At 44.4% G+C, this 24,068-nt stretch overlaps 1 protein-coding gene across 4 annotated transcripts in view; it reads right to left on the bottom strand.

The window, feature by feature from the left end:
* The window catches only part of ptprr (protein tyrosine phosphatase receptor type R), a 144,182-nt gene that overhangs the window by 49,841 nt on the left and 70,273 nt on the right, over nucleotides 1-24,068 (bottom strand). The window contains exon 1 of one of the 4 annotated variants that reach the window (XM_084038505.1): nucleotides 13,609-13,711. The exons of the other annotated variants lie outside the window; for them this stretch is intronic. The gene's annotated coding sequence lies outside the window, so the exon portion shown is untranslated. Of the gene's footprint in view, nucleotides 1-13,608; nucleotides 13,712-24,068 lie in introns of those variants that run through there. 4 annotated transcript variants of the gene reach the window in all.

Genomic DNA, 24,068 nt, shown 5'->3' on the forward strand with positions numbered 1-24,068 from the left:
TAGCCTCTTATGGCATGAAAGTAGGCCTTTTCCTCAACTCAACCTGGATCAGCTGACCAGAGTTTCTGACAAGAGCTCAGTGTCAGTGGCCTGCAACCATCAATGGAACATCTGTCCACCTAGAAGATGAGCCTGAGGTGAGAGAAGAGAGTAAGTCTTGTGCAGTCTTGTGCATTGGAGCAGGAAATGTGTCCCACCACTAAGCTATTGACTTATTTCTCTAGTTGGACCAAACTCAAAAGAGCTGTGGCATGGGTTCTAAAGCTTAAAGAAAAAGTCCAGCAGCAAGTCAAAGAGAAAAAACAAAAGTACACAGCAAATGGAAATGTTTGTGTTAAGCATGGAAAACTGGCACTCACAACTATCAGCTGATGACTTGGCTTTGGCTGTGGAGGCCATATTATGCTTTGTACAGACATTGAATTATGGAGATGAAATGACTGCCTTGCGCTCTGGTGTTGTGAAGAAGTCAAGCCCTCTGTACAAGCTTGATCCAGTTGTCACTGATGGAGTTTTGAGAGTAGGTGGCAGGCTTAACAAGGCGGCCTTGCCTGAAGAAACAAAGCCTCCTGCAATTCTTCCATAAAACAGTCATATTTCAAAGCTCATTCTACAGTACATACACAAAAAGATTGGCCATACAGGGAAGGAAGCACATGCTGTCTACACTGCGTCGTCAGTACTGGGTCCCTCAAGCCAACTCAGCTGCTAGAAGAATCATCAGGGAGTGCATGACGTGCCAACGACAGCGGCAAAAGCCAGGTATGCAAAAAATGTCTGATCTTCCTGTTGACAGAATCTCAGCTGATATTTCTCCATTTACACATGTTGGTGTAGACTATTTTGGGCCATTAGAAGTAAAGAAGGGCAGAAGCCTTGCCAAAAGATATGCTGTCCTATTTACATGTCTAACCTGCCGAGCAGTCCACCTGGATGTTGCATTCCCTTTTTATTGCCATCAGAAGGTTCATCTGCCGCAGAGGACAAGTCAAGGAAATCCGCTCCGACAATGGGACCAACTTCGTCAGCTCAAACTGTGAGTTAAAGCAAGCCATCTCTGAATTTAATCAAACCAAAATTCAAAGTAATTTAATGCAAGATGGAATAAAATGGATGTTTAACCCCCCGCATGGACTCGCCCGAACTTTGCAGATGGAGATGTGGTTCTCATCGTTGATGAATCACCGCCGAGAAATTCTTGGCCCATTGGACGCATTACTGAGGCAATGGCAGACTCACAAGGGTTCATTCGGTGGGTTCATGTGAAGACATGAACAAATGAATTGGAAAAGCCCATCAACAAAATCTGCCTTCTGATGGAGGCAATGTAAAAGGCAACAGTGAAAGTTGACCTTCAAGTGAGTCTTCTGCTTGAACCGCTGACTCTGCATGTACACTGATATTATGCAACCAGTCAGGTGAACAGGTGTTGGTTTTGCTGCCCGTCGTTAGTTCTGCACTGCCAGCCAAATTTTCTGGACCATATCTGGTTGATCGGCAACTCAGTGAGACAGATTATGTAATCCAAACACCTGACCGCTGAAAGAAAACTTGCGTATGCCACATCAACATGCTGAAAAAGTATGTTGGTCGTGAGGATTGTGCCAACCTGTCCACTATTGTTGCGCCTGTTTTCTCCATGTCATGCAGCACCCATACAACACTACGGATGATGGGCTGAATGACAGGTACAACTCTGTCCCCTGTGCGTGCCTCCAAAATTCTGAGATGTTGAGTAAATTAGATGTCTATCTTGAACATCTGTACGACTCCGCCAGGTCCAATATTTGTGGTCTCATCCAAGACTTTCCGACTCTTTTTGGTGACATTCCCACCCATGTAATCGAACATGATATTGACGTGAAAAATCACAGGTGTCCATCCTTGCAATACCTTCTTGATCATGGTTTCGCTGTCCCAAGCAGTAGCTCTTGGAGATCCCCTTCCATACTTGTCCCAAAGTCTGACCTTTCTGCAATGATTACCGTAAGGTTAATGCTGTTACCAAGCCAGACTTCCCGTTACTGCTAATGGGTGACCTCATTGATCGTGTCGGATCTGCCAAGTATGTGACAAAATTAGACCTCCAAGGGTCCTGGCAGGTCCCACTAACACGTCTGAGATTAGCACCTTTTTCACGCCTGATAATTTCTTACAGTACACCGTCATGCCTTTCGGGCTGAGAAATGCACCTGCCACTTTCCAGCGGCTGATGAGTACTGTCCTATATGGTGTATAGGTGACAGTGAAGTCTATCCAGATGATATTGTGGCATACTCATCTACTTGGACAAAACATGTAAAAACCGTGCGATTTCTGACCGCCACCCTTACCCTTAACCTGGCGAAATGTGAGTTCGGAAAGGCCGCTGTCACCTACCTCGGCGAACGGGTGGGTCAAGGTCAGGTTTGTCCAGTGCAGGCCATCGTTGATTTTCCAGCTCCTCAAATGTGTCTTGAGCTCCGTCAGTTCCTGGGGATGGTGGTGTACTACAGGGCCTTCTGTAAAAAATTCTCTGACGTAGTAGCTCCGCTCACAAGCTTGGCAAGCCCAAAAAAACAGTTTAAGTCATCAGAGAAATGTCAAGCGCAATTCGAGGCCAAAGCTCTCCTCTGCAGCGCTCTGGTGCAAACTTTGGGCAGCCCTTTTAAGCTTGACGTAGACGCCAACGCTCTCGGTGCGGGTGCGGTGCTCCTACAGGAGGATGAGTGTGGCTGATCAGCCGATTTGTTATTTTTCAAGGAAGTTAAAAAAACATCAGCTACACTTATAGCACGATTGAAAAAGAGGCTTTAGCCCTTCTCCTGGCACTACAGCACTAAGCTGCGTTAATTATTGCATTGAAAGCTTTTTATATAGGCTACAGTTCACTGGTTTTCTCTCAGGGATATGCTCATCGCCCGTAATAGGAGGACTTTGTGTTCATAGAAAGTAATATCTACTTGTGACAAAGAAAAGCCTTTTCTTTAATAAATTAGAGAAGGTAATTTAACCTGTTGAAATTCTTTAATAATTATCACAGTAGGATGTGACAAACTCAGATTTAATTTGTTTTTGTTAAATCATGCATGAAAATGTACAAAAAAAAAATGTTGCATCTCTTTCTCTGCGTGAGAAATACTTGGTGTGGCGTGCAAGCAAGCAATGAGCAATACATATTTTCTAGTTTAGTCTCTTACTTTTGTTATAGAGGTCTGTTGCTAAATTTTTATTTTAACCCCAGTTATAAATTAATCCCTCCTGCTTTTTTCCAGAACACATGCAATGTAAATTCTGCAAGTTCAGCAACTTCAATCAAGAGGTTCTCCTAAAGCACGTTTGCATTCATCACAGAGGACCAAACTGGCCGTGCCTTTTTCCGGATTGTTTCTGCAGCTTCAAAACTCCAGGTGCATTGAGATCGCATCTTTCTCGTACAGGAGGAGGCAGGAGAATTCAACCTTTTCATGTGAATTATGTGATTTTAAAGACATTTGTAATGAAATGACATTCTTTACTCACATCGGACATCATTTAAGAAAACAAGAAACTGTGCGGTGCCCCTTTACGAAGTGTGCCTTTAAAACCAACATACTTTCAAGCTTCAGCTCTCACAGAAGTAGGCATCATAAAGCTCACACATTTAAAGATTTTAGGAGCTCAGTATCAGTAGAGCCAAAGTCAGTTGATAGTGACACATGCGCTGATCTTGAAGAGGGGCCTTCCACACAGACAGAGGTGCCCTGCTCACAAACAGAAGAGAGTGCTGTAGAGAGAAACTTTGGAACTTTGGAAACTCTTGAACACAAGCTTGCATCTCTGTTCTTGCGTATGCAAACAGAATTGCATATTTCAAAAAGTGCAACACAGAAAATAATTGAAGAACTAAATGATATTTTGAGTGTTTCTAAATTCCATACACTAACCAATATAAAAGAGATACTTGCTAAACATAGCATACAAATCGATAATAGTGTTGTTCAAGAATTAACCGATGCAATATATCTAACAAATCCTCTTCTTGTATCTACATCAGAGAAAGGTAACTTATTTACAGATTATAGAAGGAATTTCAGAGGACAGGATACATAAAAATATCTTTGTCTATGTTTCAGTCACTCAAGTTCTTGAGCGCTAATTAAGCCGTACCAATTTCTTAGATAAGGTAGTCTTTCATCAGGAATGTTTACCAGGACAATACAATTCTTTTCGAGATGGTCAGTATTTTAAAGAAAATACTCTCTTAGGAGAGGAGGATAAATGTATGTGTGAAGTTTGTAATCCTCTGCGCACATCACGAAAAATACATAAGATCACTGCTGTGTACTGGGTCCTTCTCAATTTACCCGCAAAATTTCGATCTTCTTTACATTCCATTCAACTAGCAGTGTTTGGCAAGAGTGCTGACATCAGACAGTTTGGATATGAAAAGTTCCTACAGGAAGGGATATATGTTGAGGCTCTTGGTCAGTTTGTTAAGGGTACAGTCTTCTGTGTGTGTGCTGATAATCTAGGGGCCCACAGCCTTGCTGGTTTTCAGGAAAGCTTCAGTGCCGAAAAGTTCTGCAGATTTTGTCTTATCAGTCAAAATGAGATAGCTACTACTGAAGCCAGTGATTTTCTATTAAGAACCACCCAAGAGCATGATACCTTTGTAGAGGAACTTAAGGAAAGTGACACACTTCTGAGTGTTAATGGTGTAAAAAGGGAATGCGTCCTGAATAAGCACCTATCCTATTTTCACCCCATCAGAGGATTTCCTACAGACATCTTGCATTACTTTTTTGAAGGAATTATTCCTATTGAATTGTCCTTGTGCCTGAAGGAATTGATTTCTAGAGGATTCATTTCATTCGATGGCTTGAATACAGAGATTGACTCATTTCCGTACAAATATTCAGACAGGGTGAATAAGCCAAAAAAGATTGCAAAAACAAGCTTTGCAAAAGGGACCAAAGGTGGGAATGGACATGAGAATTGGGCTCTGCTACAATTGCTCCCCCTGATGATAGGCAGTAGAGTCCCTGAAAATGAGCCTTCATGGGAGATTTTGATGGACCTTAAAGAAATCGTTGAATTGGCTCTCTGAAAAAACACTTTGTTACTTAGAGAGCAAGATATCTGATCACAAAAGCCTACTGACTGAAACTTTTCCTGATCTGAGACTGAGACCAAAGCATCACTTTGTAGACCATTACCCACACCTAATCCGTTGCTTTGGGCCTTTGGTGGCATTATGGACCATGCAGTTTGAAGCAAAGCACAGCTTCTTTAAGAAAATAGTCCATGATACTCACAATTTCAAGAACGTGCTTCTCACGCTGGCCACCAAACATCAGCAGATGATCGCCTACTATCTGGATGGCCAAAGTGTTCTCAAACAACAGCGCTATGTTGAAGGTGTGAAGGTAGTTGCAATAGCTTCTTTGGATGCAACAAAGAGGTCTGCGGTCAGTCTAAAGTATCCTCATCAAGAGTCTTTGTCTCTGTCCTCTGATGTGCATCTGCATGGGGTGCGATATGTTGAGGGCATGGTCATTTCTGCTGGGCATTGCAGTGGACTGCCTGAGTTCTTCAAGATACTGGACATTGTTGTTGAAACTGACAAAGTGGCATTTGTGGCGATAAAGATGGCATCATGGTATGTGGAACACTACAGGTCCTATGAGCTTATTGAAAGCTGTTACACTGAGGTACACATCCTGGATTTTGAGGCATTGAATGACCATCAACCTTTGCCCGCCTATTCAGTAGGAGGAAAGCTGTTTGTGACCTTGAGGACATCTCTACTTAATTGAATGGTATGACATATGGTATAGAGATTATAATCTTGTAATCCTGGAGACACCCTGATTGCTATTCTTTTCTACCACAGGCCATGCTTCTGCGCGTGAACGTCTCTCCAGACATCTATAGGAGAGTCCAACTTACTGGATTTCCTGCTTCCGTAGACCATCTGAAAGACATACTAAGAGAAAAATTGGGACTACAAGGTGACTTCAATCTCCAGTTTGAAGACCCAGAGTTTGGGGGGGCTCTGTGTAACCTATTTGAGATCTCTGAACTTCCTACAGATAGGGCCTGTTTGAAAATACTTTTTGTGAAAGACTCTGCTGCTCTTGACAAAAACGACTCATGCTCTCAAGACCAAAGTGATGCGGTTTCTGTTTCCTCCTGTGCCAGTGCTCCCTCTGCTCCTTCCACCCCAGGCTCCTCAGATACCATTATACTGTCCACTCAAAGTTCACCTCAAAACTACCTGAGAAGTACGTCACGGTGGCCTTCAGTCTTCCCAATCCCTACCTTCTCCTATGATGTAGAGCTGAGGCTGCGCAGGTTTTTCAAGAGACAAAGAAAAGTCTCAGTGTACGGAGAGAAATTAAATCAGACATCCTACATCACATTGCACAGGCAATTTATGCATACAAACCCTACCCAGAGCCTGATGAGATAGGGTCTGTTGCTGCTGCACTTGTCCTCAAGCACCCATGCCTTAAGGAGCCAGGATCAGGCAAGGCATATGAGGGCTGGCTAACAAGCATCACCTATAAGCTTGGGAACTACAGGTCCAAGCTCCGTGCAGCTGGCTGTGCAGAAGTCAATGTGAACAAAAGAGTAAGAGATGAGGAATCAGAGGAGAGCCAGAAGACCATGAAGAAATCCAAAAGAGGTGAAGTCAATTACCTTCCTGACCATCCAGTGGGTGGAAACGATAACAGCCTAGAGGAAGACAGACTGAACCTGTTGGAAGAAGTGAAGAAAAGGAGAGGGGATCCAACTATTATCCGTGAGAAGATGCAGCACACCTTTTCGCTTAGAAGAAAGGAAATAGTGATGCAATCTCCAATGGTGTCTGAAGTCCAGGAACGAGGGCCAGCACTGTTCTGTGAAGACGAGGTGTGTATCTGTCTGTCTGTCTGTCTGTCTGTGTGTGTGCATTTTTGCGTGCATCCATCTGTCCATTTGCCTGACTGTTCTTGGGTTATGTTTTTTTACCAACAGATCTGCGCTGAATTTAAACGTGTTACAAATGTGGACCTGCTGCCTACATTTCGATCTGCATTGGACCAGCACACTTCCCAGTTCCTGAGACTGTACAGGACCAAACAGGGATTGTTTGGAAAAGAAATGGATGTAGTACTGGGCAGGCTGGACAAACAGGTAACCTCTTAGACATTTAAGTAATTTATATCATGCTTGACTTTCTTGATCCAATGAGTTCTAAATATATGTTAAAGCTGTAACAGGTTTGTTTGTAAACATTTGCATTGTTTGTAAACATTCAAGTAAAAAAAATTACCTGCATTGGAATGTAGTAGGTGTTAATTGTCACGCTGGTGAGGTAATGTCTCGTCTTGGGTTTTCGTCTTGTCATTTCCTGTCTTATTTTGAAAATAACTCCCTTCTCGTTTCAGGTCACTTGCTCTTCCTCATGTGTTCCCTGGTCTGATGTCATCCCTGATCCCTGATTGTTGCCACCTGTTGCTCGTTATCCCTCTGTGTATTTAAGTCTGCGTCTCCCCTTGTCTTGTGCCAGTTCGTCATTCGTCTTTTGTCACGTCACGTTCCATGTCACGTTCCACGTCACCTCAGGTTAAGTTAAGTTGGTATTTTTGTAGTTTTGCTTGTAGCCTCGTTTTGTTTCCTCCCGGTGGAGTGATTTTGTGTTTATACTTTTTTTGTTAAGAATAAAAGCCTTTTTTCACACTGCCCCTGCATTTGGGTCCTCCCTCCTTGCCTGGTTCATGACAGTACGAACTGGCCAGTAAGGACCCAGCGGAGGCAGCAGCAGAAGCCAGCATGGACCCAGCCATCTTCCGGATGGAATTCAATGAGGTTATGGACTGCCTCCAGTACCTCCAAATCTGCTACGACTGTGCAGACACCAAGGGGGAGAGGAAGACTTTCCGGAAGGAGGCAGGGGAACTGGTTTCCTCCAGGCCGTGACTCAGGGGCTCTCTGCCTGACTGGGATACACACCTGGTTTCCGCCCCTGAACCCCGGCCAGCCTCAGCTCCATCCATGCTACCAGCCTATGCCACAGTTCCAGCCATGCTACCAGTCCAGGCCTCAGTCAAAGCCAAGCATCCAGTCCAGGCCTCAGTCAAGCATCCAGTCCAGGCCTCAGCCACAGCCAAGCATCCAGTCCAGGCCTTAGCCACAGCCAAGCATCCAGTCCAGGCCTTAGCCACAGCCAAGCATCCAGCCCAGGCCTTAGCCACAGCCAAGCATCCAGCCCAGGCCTTAGTCACAGCCAAGAAACCAGCCTATGTCTCGGTCACTGGTCTTCAGTCGGCGGTCCGGTCGACACCTGCCATTGGTCTTCAGTCGGCGGTCCGGTCGACACCTGCCATTGGTCTTCAGTCGGCGGTCCGGTCGACACCTGCCAGTGGTCTTCAGTCGGCGGCCCGGTCGACGCCTGCCAGTGGTCTTCAGTCGGCGGTCCGGTCGACGCCTGCCAGTGGTCTTCAGTCGGCGGTCCGGTCGACGCCTGCCAGTGGTCTTCAGTCGGCGGCCCGGTCGACACTCTCCAGTGGTCTTCAGTCGGCGGCCCGTCCGTCACCAGTCCCGGCGGAGGATCGCCCGGCACCAGCCCAGACAGGGGACCGTCCCACACCTGCTCCTCGCAGCCTATTGGGGGTTCGCCTGTCACCCATTCCTGTTCCGACGGGGGGCCGTCCCACGCCTGCTCCACGCAGCCTTCGGGAGGTCCGCTCGTCACCCGTTCCTGTTCCGACGGGGGGCCGTCCCACGCCTGCTCCACGCAGCCTTCGGGAGGTCCGCTCGTCACCCGTTCCTGTTCCGACGGGGGGCCGTCCCACGCCTGCTCCACGCAGCCTTCGGGAGGTCCGCTCGTCACCCGTTCCTGTTCCGACGGGGGGCCGTCCCACGCCTGCTCCACGCAGCCTTCGGGAGGTCCGCTCGTCACCCGTTCCTGTTCCGACGGGGGGCCGTCCCACGCCTGCTCCACGCAGCCTTCGGGAGGTCCGCTCGTCACCAGTTCCTGTTCCGACGGGGGGCCGTCCCACGCCTGCTCCACGCAGCCTTCGGGAGGTCCGCTCGTCACCCGTTCCTGTTCCGACGGGGGGCCGTCCTACGCCTGCTCCACGCAGCTTTCGGGAGGTCCGCTCGTCACCCGTTCATGTTCCGACGGGGGGTCGTCCTACGCCTGCTCTACGTCGTCTTCCTGAGCGGCCCCGTCGGCTAGGTCGCCCTCATGCCCGGCCTCCTGAGCGGCCCCGCCCGCTAGGTCGCCCTCATGCCCGGCCTCCTGAGCGGTCCCGCCCGCTAGGTCGCCCTCATGCCCGGCCTCCTGAGCGGCCCCGTCCGCTGGGGCGCCCTCATGCCCGGCCTCCTGAGCGGCCTCCTGAGCGGCCCCGTCCGCTGGGTCGCCCTCATGCCCGTCCTCCTGAGCCCCTCCTCCTGGCCCCCTCCACCCGCCCTACGTATCATGGACCTTAGGGACATCTGGGATCTGTCCCTTAAGGGGGGGGTAGTGTCACGCTGGTGAGGTAATGTCTCGTCTTGGGTTTTCGTCTTGTCATTTCCTGTCTTATTTTGAAAATAACTCCCTTCTCGTTTCAGGTCACTTGCCCTTCCTCATGTGTTCCCTGGTCTGATGTCATCCCTGATCCCTGATTGTTGCCACCTGTTGCTCGTTATCCCTCTGTGTATTTAAGTCTGCGTCTCCCCTTGTCTTGTGCCAGTTCGTCATTCGTCTTTTGTCACGTCACGTTCCATGTCACGTTCCACGTCACCTCAGGTTAAGTTAAGTTGGTATTTTTGTAGTTTTGCTTGTAGCCTCGTTTTGTTTCCTCCCGGTCGAGTGATTTTGTGTTTATACTTTTTTTTGTTAAGAATAAAAGCCTTTTTTCACACTGCCCCTGCATTTGGGTCCTCCCTCCTTGCCTGGCACTTGACATTAATGGACTATTTCCCATCAACAACTCAACTCAAAATTAGAGCTTTTACCCACAATTGATATAGTTGAATAAATTACAGATTGGGCCTTGTAAGAAAATGATCACTCTCTCTCACATCTCCATTGATAGATGGTCAACTTCAGGCAGAAATCATTTTGGCTCTGTTCTACTCAAAGAAAATGCTGCCTACTATTGGATACCTCTAGGGTCATATCACAATCTTAATTAGAAGTGGGCTAGTACAAGGTAGATTTTAGACAATGGTGACAGTGGCACTAAGGAGAGGATATAGTCCATGCCAGTTGCAAATAATTGCTTTACAGTATTATGAATGTCTCAAATACTTGTATTATATTAAGTATCTTGTGCACTTTTAGACTACCAACATCATGACACACCGCAAGGCTGCAGTTATCGAAGGGTTGCCTATGTATCTACGTGAAGATCCCAGATTTCTTTTCAAGACATGTTTGGTGAGGATCTTTAATGCACCTCTGCAACAAATGCAATTTGTGACCAAAAAATAGTCTGTAGGGTTTGTTGGACTAATGTTTTTTACGCTCTGTCCTTGTTTTAACCAGGACACTGCTTCGGAGGGAAGCCACACCAGAGACATGAAACTTGGCATCCTGAAGGTGGTGGATGATGACGTGGCCATGTCCTCCACACCACCAACTGTGAAGAGCATCGCTATAGTACTGGAGGAAGCGGTTGTCCTCAAAGATCTTCCTGATGTACCAAGTGCTGTCGCCTATCTCTTCGGACTCATCTTTGCCTTGAATATGGAGTACCCGAAATAAGTTAGATACACCTTTGAGGTAATCGAGAAAATATTCTTTGAGCTGAATATCCACTGCTCTTCTAGGGTGAAGGCAGTGACGACAAAGCTCTTGCTCTAAGCTCATGGCTGGACTCTCAAGATATGTCCACTTATGTCTTAAAAACAGACAGATTTATTTAGACTTACTTTTATATTAGTGCATTTGCAATGCAATGGAAGACAGACATTGATACAGACATTGACTATACCTTTACAATTACATGTCTGGGATTTTAGTTACAGGGTTTTCTTAATGCGCTTTTGCATATGGAATAGGCCTGATTCATTTTTTTTTTTTTACATTAATGCATTCTCAATGCAATGGAAAGCACGTCATGTTATATTTATATATTTTACTATGTGCAATTTATTTTACTGATTTGTTATTACAGTCCTATTTTATAGACAGACAGACAGACAGACACAGTGAGCAGACAGACATTGACACAGACAGACAGACATCGATACAGACATTGATACAGACAAGACAATAACACAGCCACACATACAGACTGCGGCACACGCACACACACCCAGAAAGACACACAATGTTGAAACAGTCAGTGAGACACACGTGACTGGTAATGAGACGGACTTGTATTGAGAGAAGTTTCTGTTTGCTCTGTTCACAATTGCACTATTAAAAAGTGAAGTAATTTTATGTTATTACTTTTCTATGAGATCTGTCCGTTGTATCCGTTTTGACAGACAATGCTGATGACATGTTCGTCTCCATCAGATTTCAATCCGTTTAGATGGACAGAAATGTTCAAACGGTTTTAACTATTTGATTGGTCCCTAAAAAAAATGTTGATGTGATAGTGACCCTCTGTCCATCCATAGTGGCCGCCCTCTTACATGTCAGGGATTTTGCTTATGCTGTTATGCAGCTGGAATAGGCCTGATTCAGTTTTTTTTTATTACTGCATTTGCAATGCAATGGAAATCATTTGATACTAAAAAGATATATTTTACTATGCGCAATTTATTTTAACGATTTCTTATTACAATCCTATTTTATAGCCTTGATGTGGTTGTTTATTGCCTTTATTTAAGGACCTTCAAGTATATTTAGTGTTGATATATTGCTTGCTTTTTTGCAATGCTGCTGTACTGTGCCCTTTATGTTAGATTTGACATGTATTATTATATTAAATTATAATCCAGAGAGAGTATGCAAGCTGTTAATGCACCACTTTCAGTTCCTTTAATTTAATTCCTGCCAAAAAAGTGAATTGTTCTCTTTTGCTACGTATGTTGTTTTCTATGCTTGCAATGTTTACAAAGCAATGTTTTCAAAATAAACATGGATTTCAAAACAAACTGCTATAGTATCCTTATTGGTAGATTTTGCACAAATAACCAGTGTTGGTTTAACTTGATGGAGAACGGTATCGACTGTAAAGTCAACTCCTTCTTGTGAGTAGGTAACTTCAAGGTAACTTGAATTTTTGTGTACGGTTGAGTCCTGGCAATATCAAATTGTTTATGTAATGTAAGTATTTAAGTTTTTCTAACTGTTAAATATGTATCAGCTAAACAAAAGAGTGTACGTTGAGAGGACTTGTGATTTGACTCGACAATCCAAGTCAGTTGAACATGTGTGCCCAATTTTGTTCAACTTCTGTAGTCAAGTTCAGTTAACTCAAAATCCTAGTGAAGCATGTTGCCTTGAAATTTTAAGTTGATGCAACTTCTTTTTTTTAACAGTGAGTGAGAAGTAGTAGGAGGGAGTGAGAAGGTGTGATAAAGAGTGAGAAGGAGTGAGAAGGAGTGGGAAGCAGTGGAAAGGAATGAGAATGAGTGGGAAGGAGTGAGAATGAGTGGGAAGGAGTGGGAAGCGGTGGGGAGGAGTGAGGAGTGAGAAGGAGTAGGAAACAGTGAAATGAGTGGGAAGCAGTGGAAAGGAGTGGGAAGCAGTGGGAAGGAGTAAGAAGGAGCGGGAAGGAGTGATGGTGAGTGATAAGTAGTGGGAAGCAGTGGGAAGGAGTGATAAGCAGTAGAAAGGAGTGAGAAGGGGTAGGAAGAAGTGATAAGCAGTGGGAAGGAGTGGGAAGGATTGAAAAGGAGTAGTCAGGAATGATACGCAGTGGGAAGGAGTGAGAACGAGTGAGAGAGTGAGACAGTGTGGGAAGGAGTCAGAAGGAGTGAGAAGCAGTGGGAAGGAGTGAGAAGCAGTGGGGAGAAGTGAGGAGTGAGACTGTCTGGGAAGGAGTGAGAAGGAGTAAGAAGCAGTGGGAAGGAGTGAGAAGCCATGAGGAGTGGGAAGGACTGGGAAGTCATGAGGAGGAGTGGGAAGGAGTGAGAAGCAGTGGGAGGAGTGAGAAGCAGTATGGAGGAGAGAGGAGTGAGAAGGAGTGAGAAGCAGTGGGGAGGAGTGAGAAGCAGTGGGGGGATTGGGAAGGAGTGAGAAGCAGTGGGGAGGAGTGAGAAGCAGTAGGAAGGAGTGAGAAGCAGTATGGGGGAGTTGGAAGGAGTGAGAAGCAGTGGAAAGGAATGGGAAGGAGTGAGAAGGAGTAAGAAGCAGTGGAAAGGAGTGAGAAGCAGTGGGAAGGAGTGAGAATGAGTGAGAAGGAGTGGGGAGGAGAGAGAAGGAGTGAGAAGCAGTAGGAAGGAGTGAGAAAGAGCAAGACGCAGTGGGAAGGAGTGGAAAAAAGTGAGGAGTGAGAAGCAGTGGAAAGGAGTGAGAAGGAATAGTCTGTGCTGCAAAATAATACCCCAACACAAATGAGCAGAAGTTTCCTTTTCCTTTTGCAATATTCAAGTACAAATTTTAAGTATTAGAGTTTTCATCCAACAACAAAATGGAGTTGAATTGTTATTGAATCATAGATGTTCATATTTAAGGAGTTCTCGGCGTGTTGGCAGTGAAGGCTTTTCTCTTACCGTGGTGAAAAAGCAGTTTGTCGGTTTACATCCAACACCCCTCCTCCAGTCGTTCTGCATCACCAAACAGATGGAATCATGAGATCACCTCTGCGTCTCCTGCTGTGTTATTCTCCCTCTCTCTCTCTCTCTCTCTCTCTTTCTCTCTCTGTCTCTGTCCTCACCACCCACTCCCCCTCCTCCACCTCTCCCCTCTTGTCTGGTTCCTCTGGTTTTCCCAACAGTCTCTCAGCTTACAGCAAAAGTGATATGAGGGACAGGTGAAACACACACACACACTAAAGACTCATACTAAAGAGGAGTGTGTGTGTGTGTAGTGTTTTGTAAAACAACAGGAAGCATCTTCAGAAGGCCCCTGAGGGCTTATGAACACACACACACACACACTGATGTTGCTAAGAAACAAAGACTACGGACGCCTCACGCTGAAAAACTCATCTCCCTTAACGTAGGGTTCTGTGTTAAGACGATCCACCAGGGCTGTCAAACGCGATATGTGAAATGTGAAAAAGTTATTTATTTAAATGTTTCAATAAAATGCACTGCTGTTCCATTGGGCTGTCCTACTATGAGTAACAGACACTACGCTGGTTATGTTATGACAGATACTACGTTCTTATGTAGTATCTGTTTGTGCTCAGAGAAGATCATATTAAGCATCACTATCACACTCATCATGGTGAAGAACAAGAAGATACATTAATTGTTAGCAGGTTTGAGGAGACAGCAGTTTGTTTTAAGTCTTTTCTTCTTCTCGTAATTGTGAATATTTTCCATTATCGGGAAAATTATAAAAAAATCACCATTAGTGACTTGAAAAGGTAAGTGAAAAAGAGTCAGATTTTTTTAATTTTTGTAAGTACAAACATAGTTTTTTAAAATGTATTTATCATGTTTTTATGCAGGGAGACCTACTAAAAAGTATGTTCACTAAGAAAAGATGTCTTATCTGTGACACAATACAACAATATTCCTTTCTGTTATAAGAATTTTGTATAACCACATGATTTTAGTGTTTTAATGACTTTAGTATTTCCACTGATGACCTTAACAGGGCCTAAATCTATCCTGCAGAACAGCTAACCGTTATCAGGGGCCCTGTGCACATGATGTCTTGTATTACATGTTTTCAATGACGCGTTATCTCCTGTGCCTTTAAAAGACTCAAGTCACAACAATGATTTGAGCACTTCCTCTGTAGCATCCTCACACGTTGTTGCACTGTAACTGCTCCTCTTGTACAAGATTCAAGTCAGACGTCGACTTTAAATATGTCTCCGATCTCCTCCTTGGGTGAATTTATTCGTTTACGGAAAAATTCTTTTAACATTTGCCGCCCAACGTGGGGCCCAATATCTGTTTCTCTTCTCCAACTACCGGACCTGAACACCTTGCAAGGCGGGCCCGGCTGGAGAGGAGAGCAGTGACGGGGTCCGAACGAAGGAGGAATCTGAGGCATCAAAAAGAAATTAGGTGGAGTATTAACCAATCGGATAAAAAAAAAAAGGGGTTATTTTGTAAGGAAAATTCCTGAGTGAGGGTTTCCACCATTTGGTAAAACTTCCGAGATCTAGAATCTCGTAGACTGTGTTTGGAACCAGTAGTGCAGCTAGGTTTAAAGTCCGTGGGTTTGATGCCCGAAAAGCGCCGTGGAGCTGCCAAGGATTCCTAGGTTTAAAGTCCGTGGGTGTGAGGCCCAAAAAGCGCCGTATAGTTGAATCCAGGATTCTCAACTTGCCGAGAATAGGGTTTTGCCAAATAGTAAGGAAAGGTTTCTACTCATTTAGCAAGACACAGAGAACTGTGTTGACGAAAGTCGACCAGTTACAAAAAAAAAAAAAAGAGAAAGGAGGGATTCTCCTATCGGGGTAGTTTTGATTAGGAGGGAGTCTTGCTAAGTCAGTAAAAAAAAACGAGGTCATGCACCTAAGAGTATGCACCTAATAGTACTGGGTCTAAGAACAGTATAAGGTACGTCTTTGGACAGACGAGACCTACTTTGATCCCTGCCTCAGAGTACTGGGTCTTGAGGCCAGTAAATACATCTTTGGAACGACGTGAACTACTTTGATCCCCCAGGCCGCCTGAGTTATCAAAACCGCGCAGTCACTCAGGTAAGACAAACTTAAGTTTTTTATGTTAATTTTGTTTTATTGTTTGTTAAAAGTTGTTCGTATATATATATACAATCTATACAGAATAAAATAGAATAGAGTGAACTAGATATAAATAAAATATGATGGGTAACAGCCATTCGTGTTGCGGCCGGAACACGGAAGCTGAGTATACGGGAGATAGAAAAGAAAAAGAAGCACACAAACAGACAAATTCTAATCTTTGTCTTGTTCTTTATTCTCGCCGAGAGTAACGGAGAGATGATGACGGAGTCCCTCTGGGTCCGACGCCTGTCCCTCCCCCTACCCGGATCAGCCTCATCTGCGGCCACCTCCACTCCACCCCAGGCCGGCACATGTTTTGGCCTCCTCCGAACCGCCAGAAGCCTCCGCTCCGCAAATACAAGGGCACGTATCGGTAAGACATTCAATCCTCTTATTTCATCACATACACAGAAACAAGGGAAAGGAGAAGATAAGTGACTACTTTGTTTTGATGATGATGATGGTGATGATTGGAGGAGTGATTGCAATGTGTTTTACCGAGAGGGTGCACCGAGAAAGCGGGGTGGATGGCGGAGAGGAGGAGGAGGAGAGGAGGAGGAGGAGGGGGCGCGGAGGGGAGCAGATCGAGAGACAGGAACGATGTTTGCTAAAACTGGACATTGGGTGAGAGACTGCAGGTCCGGAGGAGGACGAGGAGGAGGGGCAAGAGGCAGAGGACTCAGACGGCATCGAGACTCATCTCCCCGGCACCGAGAATCACCACCTGCGTGACTATCTCAGCAGACAGGTCGTAATGGCACACACACACACACACAGCCCACAGAATCTACTGACACACACACACAGCCCACAGAGTCTCCGCACACACAAACCCACACACAGGGAGCTGACACAGAGGCAGATAAGGTTCTTTCAGTGGTAACAATAGACGTCTTGTTAAGCTTAGCAGAGAAACTGTTTGTTACATTAAAAGTAAACATTCGCAAAAATAAAATTCCTGTGCAATACCGGTGCATGCAAATCAGTTGTGCGGGAAGAAGATGCTGGAAGTCTAATTAGATCAAGGTCAGACGGACTTAGAGTTAAATCAGCCACAGGGCATGTGATAATCGAACCAATGTGCGACCCAGTGTGGATCGAGGATCCTAACACCAAAAGAAAAGTACAAACATCGATGGCCATCTCAAAACTATGCCCAGTTAACTTATTGGGGAGTTACCTTTTTACCCAAATTGGAGATTTATATCATGCAGCTAAATTGGATAACAAACGGTACAAAGGCTGTTCATCTAAAAGGGGGGAACAAACAAAACGTGGCAGAATGATACCAATTAACTGAAGAAGAAGAAGAAGAAGAACATCAGTTAATAGGTGTTCCACTAATATTATGGTCAACTGGGTCAGGCAGAGAACCAATCATAAAAGATCTGGCTAAAGCAGGAATCGTCATAGAATGTCCTGATTCACCCTGTAACACACCTCTGTTTCCAGTCAAAAAAGCAGCACCATCTACAGGATGGCGCATGGTTCAAGACTTGCAGGCTGTCAACAGAGCTGTGATACCAAGGGTGCCCCTAGTGCCAGATCCACATACGCTGCTAAATGAGTTAAGTCCACAGGCTAAATTATTTTCAGTTATTGATCTAGCGAATGCTTTCTTCTCTATTCCAGTGCACCCAGACTCACAGTTTTGGTTTGCATTTCAATACAGAGGAAAGAAGTACACAATATCCCTGAGGATCCCTCAGGGATATTGTGAAAGTCCTACCATTTTCTCCCAGGCAATGTCATCAAATCTAGCCAAATTTAACCCACCAAAACAAAGTCAAATTCTGTTGTATGATATTTTGATAGCTTCAAAAACTCAAGGTGACTGTAAAACAGACACTCTGGCGCTGCTGAAGTTTTTAGCTGAACAAGGTCACAAGGCGAGTAGAAACAAACTCCAGTTGTGGAAACAAACGGTGAAGTATTTGGGTTTCAACATATCTCAGGAAGGAAAACATCTTGATGACAAATGCAAAGAAGCTATTCTGCAAGCTCCAAAAACAAAAAACAAAAAAGCAAATGATGTCGTTCTTAGGCATGACAAGCTTTTGCAGGCAATGGATTGCTAATTACGCTGAATTAGCACAACCACTGCAGGGTCTAATCTATGATCAACCTATGGCAGCCGGGGATAAGATTATTTGGACGCAGGAGGCAGAACAATCCTTCAAACAACTAAAACAGGTTTTAGTGAGCACATCAGTATTAGCACTCCCAGACTACAAAAAACCTTTCATTCAAACATGTGACGCGAGACAAGGATTCATGACCAGTATTCTAACACAGCCTTTTGGACAAAAACTATGACCGATAGCTTATTACTCTTCTAAACTTGATCCCATAGCAAGAGCTATGCCTCCATGCTTGCAGGCAGTGCAGGCAACAGCTATTGCTGTACAAAGTTCAGCTTCGCTCGTGTCGTTTCATCCATTGACATTGAAGATTTCACATGCGATTTCTGTACTTCTGATGCAAAACAAAGTAGCTTTCATGTCGCCAGCACGGCATCTCAATTGTATGACAATACTAATGGTGCAGCCACATTTGACAATAAAACGCTGCAACACATTGAATCCATCTACACTTTTGCCACACGAACAGGACGGTGAGAAACATGACTGCTTAGCTAAAACTGAGGAGACTGTTTTGCTGAGAGCAGACCTGACTGATACACCACTCACACATCCAGACATAACAATGTTTGTTGATGGTTCCTGCAAAAAGAATCCAGATGGCACAAATGCCAGTGGCTACGCGGTGGTGACACAGGAGAGGGGGTTGAAATCCTCACGTTTGCCATCACATTTCTCAGCACAGGCAGCAAAAAGAATCTTTGACGGAGGCATGTAGATTGGGGGAAGGGAAAGCCACCACAGTCTACACAGATAGCCAGTATGCATTCTCCACACTGCATGTTTTTGCACAACAGTGGAAAAACAGAGGCATGGTAACATCTACAGGCAAATCTATTCAACACAAAGATTTGATTCTAACTTTATTGGATGCTATTCTCCTACCAAAAGCAGTTGCAGTTTGTGAATGTGCAGCACACACTACCAGGACTGATCCAGTTTCACAAGGAAACCGCAAAGCAGACAAAGAAGCTAAACGTGCAGCAACAGAGGGACGGGACCCAGATCACATTTTTGTAACTGATATTGACACAGAACACATTGACCATGATATCTTAAAGGACATGCAAGCCACAACACCAGACACTGAGAGAACACTGTGGCGAGACAAAGGAGCAAAACAAACAGATGATGCCATCTAGAGATGACCTGAGGGTAAGCCCATCCTTCCTAAAACCCTCTATCGATTGGCAGCTATTTTGAGCCATGGAATTACCCATGTCTCAACAGGAGGGATGGTGACAATGATAAGTAAATGTTTTACAATATATGGATTTCAAAATTACTCTAAACATTTTTGTGCATCCTGTTTGATTTGCTCCAAGCAAAACTCGCAAGGAAGAATGAGACCTAAAAGAGGAGCGTTCCCGAAAGCTGAATATCCTTTCCAAACAATATGCATGGACTTCATAGAACTAAACAAATCAGAGGGGAAGAAATACTGTCTGGTAATAGTAGATATGTTTTCAAAATGGGTTGAAATCATACCAACAGCAACAAACGACGCTATAGTGGTAGCAAAAATCTTTGCTACTATTATTGCACTAAGGTTCGGATTCCCAGAAACAATTTATTGTGATAACGGTCCACATTTCAGAAACCAAGTCATGGCTAAATTATCAGAAATGTCTAACATTCAACTAAAAGTTTAATTGCAGTTATCACTGGTCATCTACTCGCTGGGAAGGTCCATATCAGGTTCTGCTATCTACACCGACAGCAGTCCGCATCGCTGAGAGAGGAACGTGGGTTCATCTGACACACTGTAAGAGAGCATACAGCACTCCAGAGGGGAGACAGATAAGTAAAAACACCACACCATGGCAGACAGACCGTGGAATCCATACCGAAGGACGGGATGCGGTATGAGAGGAACACTGTGTCTAATCAGTCTGGTAGCATTGATAGTGGTAGTTCCGATACTCTGGGTACACGAACGTCACTCTCGACAATCGAATGGCAACAACAATCGCACCGCAGCTGAATCACTGATTGTAAATTCGACACTAGCCAATACAACGCTAGCTAATTCAACACCAGCCAAATTAAGAGCTAAAAGAGAAATTGGACCGCAAATTGTATAACTTTGTGTCTCTACCCGCTGACAGGAACTGCACCACTGTACACCAATTGTTTCCCCTTGTGCCAACTCACACGCGGCCACCCTGGTTTGAGCCATATGACGGCAACTACACCTGTCTGTCTAGAGAAGAAGGTACGGTTAGTGTAGGAACTTTGGCTCCCTGTAATCTAACCCTGAAGTTATCAGCAGGAGACTGGGGTTTGCAGGATGTGTGGGTGAGAAGACAACTTGTGACCAGGGCGGACATCTGGTGGTTCTGCGGTGGTAAGACACTTAGACCAACATTAACAATTGATTGGATTAACTATTTGTATTATAACCAACAAAGGTTCATCAATTATGTCAGAGACAGCATCAAGGGGTTGTCATCACAATTAGATAGGACTAGTCTCATGGCATGGCAGAAACGGCTGGCGCTGGACATGCTGCTGGCCGAGAAGGGAGGCGTGTGTAAGATGTTTGGGGATATGTGTTGCACTTTCATTCCCAACAACACCGCTCATGACGGCAGTGGGACTAGGGCGCTGGCAGGTTTGACATCGCTATATCCGAGGAGTTCGCAGAAAATTCAGGTATTGACGATCACCCTTACTTTTCATGGATGGAGAGCATGTTTGGGAGGTGGTCAGGGCTCATACAATCAGTTTTGATAACCATAAATATAATTACCATAATTATGACTGCGTTGTGTTGTTGTTGTGTTCCATTCCCGAGAGACTTAGTTCAGAGGCTGATTGACGTTGCCATGAACAAGATGTTACTGTACACCAGAGTGCCGGATGAGGAGGATAAAGGTGATGCGACATCATATCTATCAGAATACAGTGACGATGAAATAACCCCTGTGAAGTGTGCTTCCCGATTCCTAGGTGAGCAGAAAGTTCCAGGTGATCTGGAAGCTGAGGACATGCACGGGGACTTGGAGGCTTTCTATGATTAGTAGTTTAAATAAAAATAAAAACATAAATTCCACAGCACAATGATGTATTTACAGAAAATCCCAAAAAGAAGATGTAAAAACTGATAAGCATTATGAGTGTAGCCTAAGAGAAGGATGTTGTCTCCACTATGTATATATATGTTAATCACATGATGGAAGGAAGTCTGTAATGTTTTATTATTTTCCACAAGCTTAGGGTGAGATTTCTTAGGCAGGGCCAGGTTCAACTAACGGGATCGATGGGTTGACCAGCCTGCGTTGGACATTTTGTTTGATTTCTATTCTTCCTTCCTATTAAGCTTTAGACTGTTAGAGATTAAATTTGCTAGATGTATTATATATAACCTTGTTTGAATTGAATCATTGCATTTTCCCGATTGGACTGGAGGACCACAAGGCGGTCGCCTGTAGGCAGAGGGGCCGTGAGAGAATTTCCCTGCCTGAATGTAAAGATGGTCACTGGAAGTTGCTAAGAAACTGCCTGACAGGGTTTTTCGCTCTCACCCTCCACAAAATGTAACTAATGATTATGCTTAAGATAAGCATAAACAGGAGGGAATGTTATAAGAATTTTGTATAACCACATGATTTTAGTGTTTTAATGACTTTAGTATTTCCACTGATGACCTAAACAGGGCCTAAAGCTATCCTGCAGAACAGCTAACCCTGTGCACATGATGTCTTGTATTACATGTTTTCAATGACGCGTTATCTCCTGTGCCTTTAAAAGACTCAAGTCACAACAATGATTTGAGCACTTCCTCTGTAGCATCCTCACACGTTGTTGCACTGTAACTGCTCCTCTTGTACAAGATTAAAGTCAGACGTCGACTTTAAATATGTCTCCGATCTCCTCCTTGGGTGAATTTATTCGTTTACGGAAAAATTCTTTTAACACTTTCTTCACTACATGTATATTTTAGTGCCATTGTAAGAGTATTAAGCATATTTTGATGAATATCAGATTAATATTGTGAATCACAATTATTTTGTATGGTGTATGGTCCTGTTCATGCATCCTGTTTTATGCATCTGCACACAGAGTATACTGTATGTAGATCAATGCACGTAAAAGGAACTATTACTGCTGCAGCAACATGTGCTAAATGAAGTTTGTGCAAGAAAGTGAGATGCTGGAGCTGGAAGAGCAGGGGCTCAGCCACAACAGCATGCCAACGCACATTCAACCAAACATCTCCTCATGTGACTTACAGCCTGCTGGGAAAGTGTGTTTGCCAGCAGGAGGATGGCGTCTGTCTCTGACAAGGAAACGGATCCTTATGAGTGCTATCAACGATACCAAATTGTGAAAACTAAACATGAAGCAAGTTGAAAAAAGCCTCAGTTATCTTTTATTTATCTTTGATATTTTTGTGAAGGAACATCCAACAAAAGCATCTCCATGGGAACCTTTCTGCTCCCGGGGATCACCGCTGTCTGTCCCAGCAGGGGAAACACAGCAACAGTGATGTGACGAGGTAAAAGAATGTAAAGACTACTCTTGGAATCGTGTTGAGATTAGTCAATTCATCAATTATCAATTGTCATTTGCCACTTCAAGCATAAAAAGTAGTGCTGTCAAAATTAACGCATTAATATTTGCGTAAATTATGAAATATTTAACTAAATTAATGCAGCTGTGTTTTGTTTACTTCTCGTGGCGGCTGGCGTAAGACCTATGACAACGTGTGCCACAAAGCCGTTAGCCATTCGTTTTAAAGTTCAGCGTAAGTTTTTGGCTGAGGCTTCGGCGTCAGCGGGGAGGGGGGGATCGTGGCGAGCAATCGCCGAGCAGTTTTTTTTTAATTATCCTGGTAATTTGTCTGCGTGAGAAACACTAGATGTGGCGTGTGCTGCTTTGTCCTCTGACAATGTAAACAGACTGGTCTGTCTCAGTAACGGGCTGAATGTAAAGTAGGACTAAGCTGAGTTGTTCTATGGAGTGAAAAGGATTTATCATTCTGACTTCACAGCAGAATATTTCCTTGTTCTTTTTTCCATATTTGCATGTTCTATTGTGGACCTTTTTGAAATGTTCTGTTGCATATAAGAAATATGCCTTTTTCAAGCTGACAGTTAATTTTGATGGCCTTGATGGTTTCTTTGGAAATCTGTAGTTCACATGAGAGAATCTGTGCTTAAAGTTAAAAAAGCTGCTATTTAACAATAGTATTTGAATTTAAATACTTCCTTTGTGTTGATTCTACATAAATTCCATAATTTTACATTTAAATATCCATTATAACATACTTTATTCTTAAGAAGAAAGAAAGCGATTAATTGCGATTAATTACGGCAAATTGTGCGAATAATTAGTACATTTTTTTTATTGATTGACAGCACTAATGTCACGGTTCTGCCGGGACAGTCTGGGGTATCTGTCTTGTGTGTCTTTCCCTGTCTGTTTTCCCCCTCCTTCCTCTCCCTCAACGGCTCCTCCTCGGGGTGTGTCTGGTGGGCGTGCCGGCTGTCCAGGCGGAGTAGGCACACCTGTTCTCCATTCTGCTCATCAAGCTCCCAGCCTATTTAACCCTGGTCTCTCCGCCACTTCATCACCAGATGAATCAGTCCCTACGGTGATGTTGACACGCGCCGTATCGTTCACCTTCGTTAGCCTAAACGTGCTTCTGTGTACCGTAGCTTTCTCCACTAACGCCTTGTCTTGTGGCGTTGCTCTCTAGGAAATCCCCAGCGCCTCTCCGCCTGGACTCCTGCCTGCCTGCCTGCCCGCCTGCTCGTCACCTCGACTGTTCCCTGCCGATCTGCCCGCACGGCCACATCATCCGCACCAGCTCGATGCACATTTACCTCTTGTAAATAAAACTTCACCTACCGCTCAGCCTCTCTGTCTCTCAGTCCGGGTCCACAGACAAACACAACAACTAATAAAAAGTCAAACATTCTGTGGTCCAAGCTTCTCTGATGGGAGATTTTGCTGTTTTTTATGAATATAAATCAATATCTTTGGGTTTTAGATTGTTGATTGGACAAAACGACTTATTCATCTTGTTCAACCTGATTTAATCAGTAATAAAAACTATAATTTTCAAGATGGCGGAAGGCACTGCTGCATCCCCAGGTGCTCCAGTGTTTGCCAGAGCCCGATTAAAACCAGACATTTATAAGACTGTTGAAGG

This window comes from Eutrigla gurnardus (genome assembly GCF_963514095.1).
Source record: "Eutrigla gurnardus genome assembly, chromosome: 21".
NCBI lineage: Eukaryota > Metazoa > Chordata > Actinopteri > Perciformes > Triglidae > Eutrigla > Eutrigla gurnardus.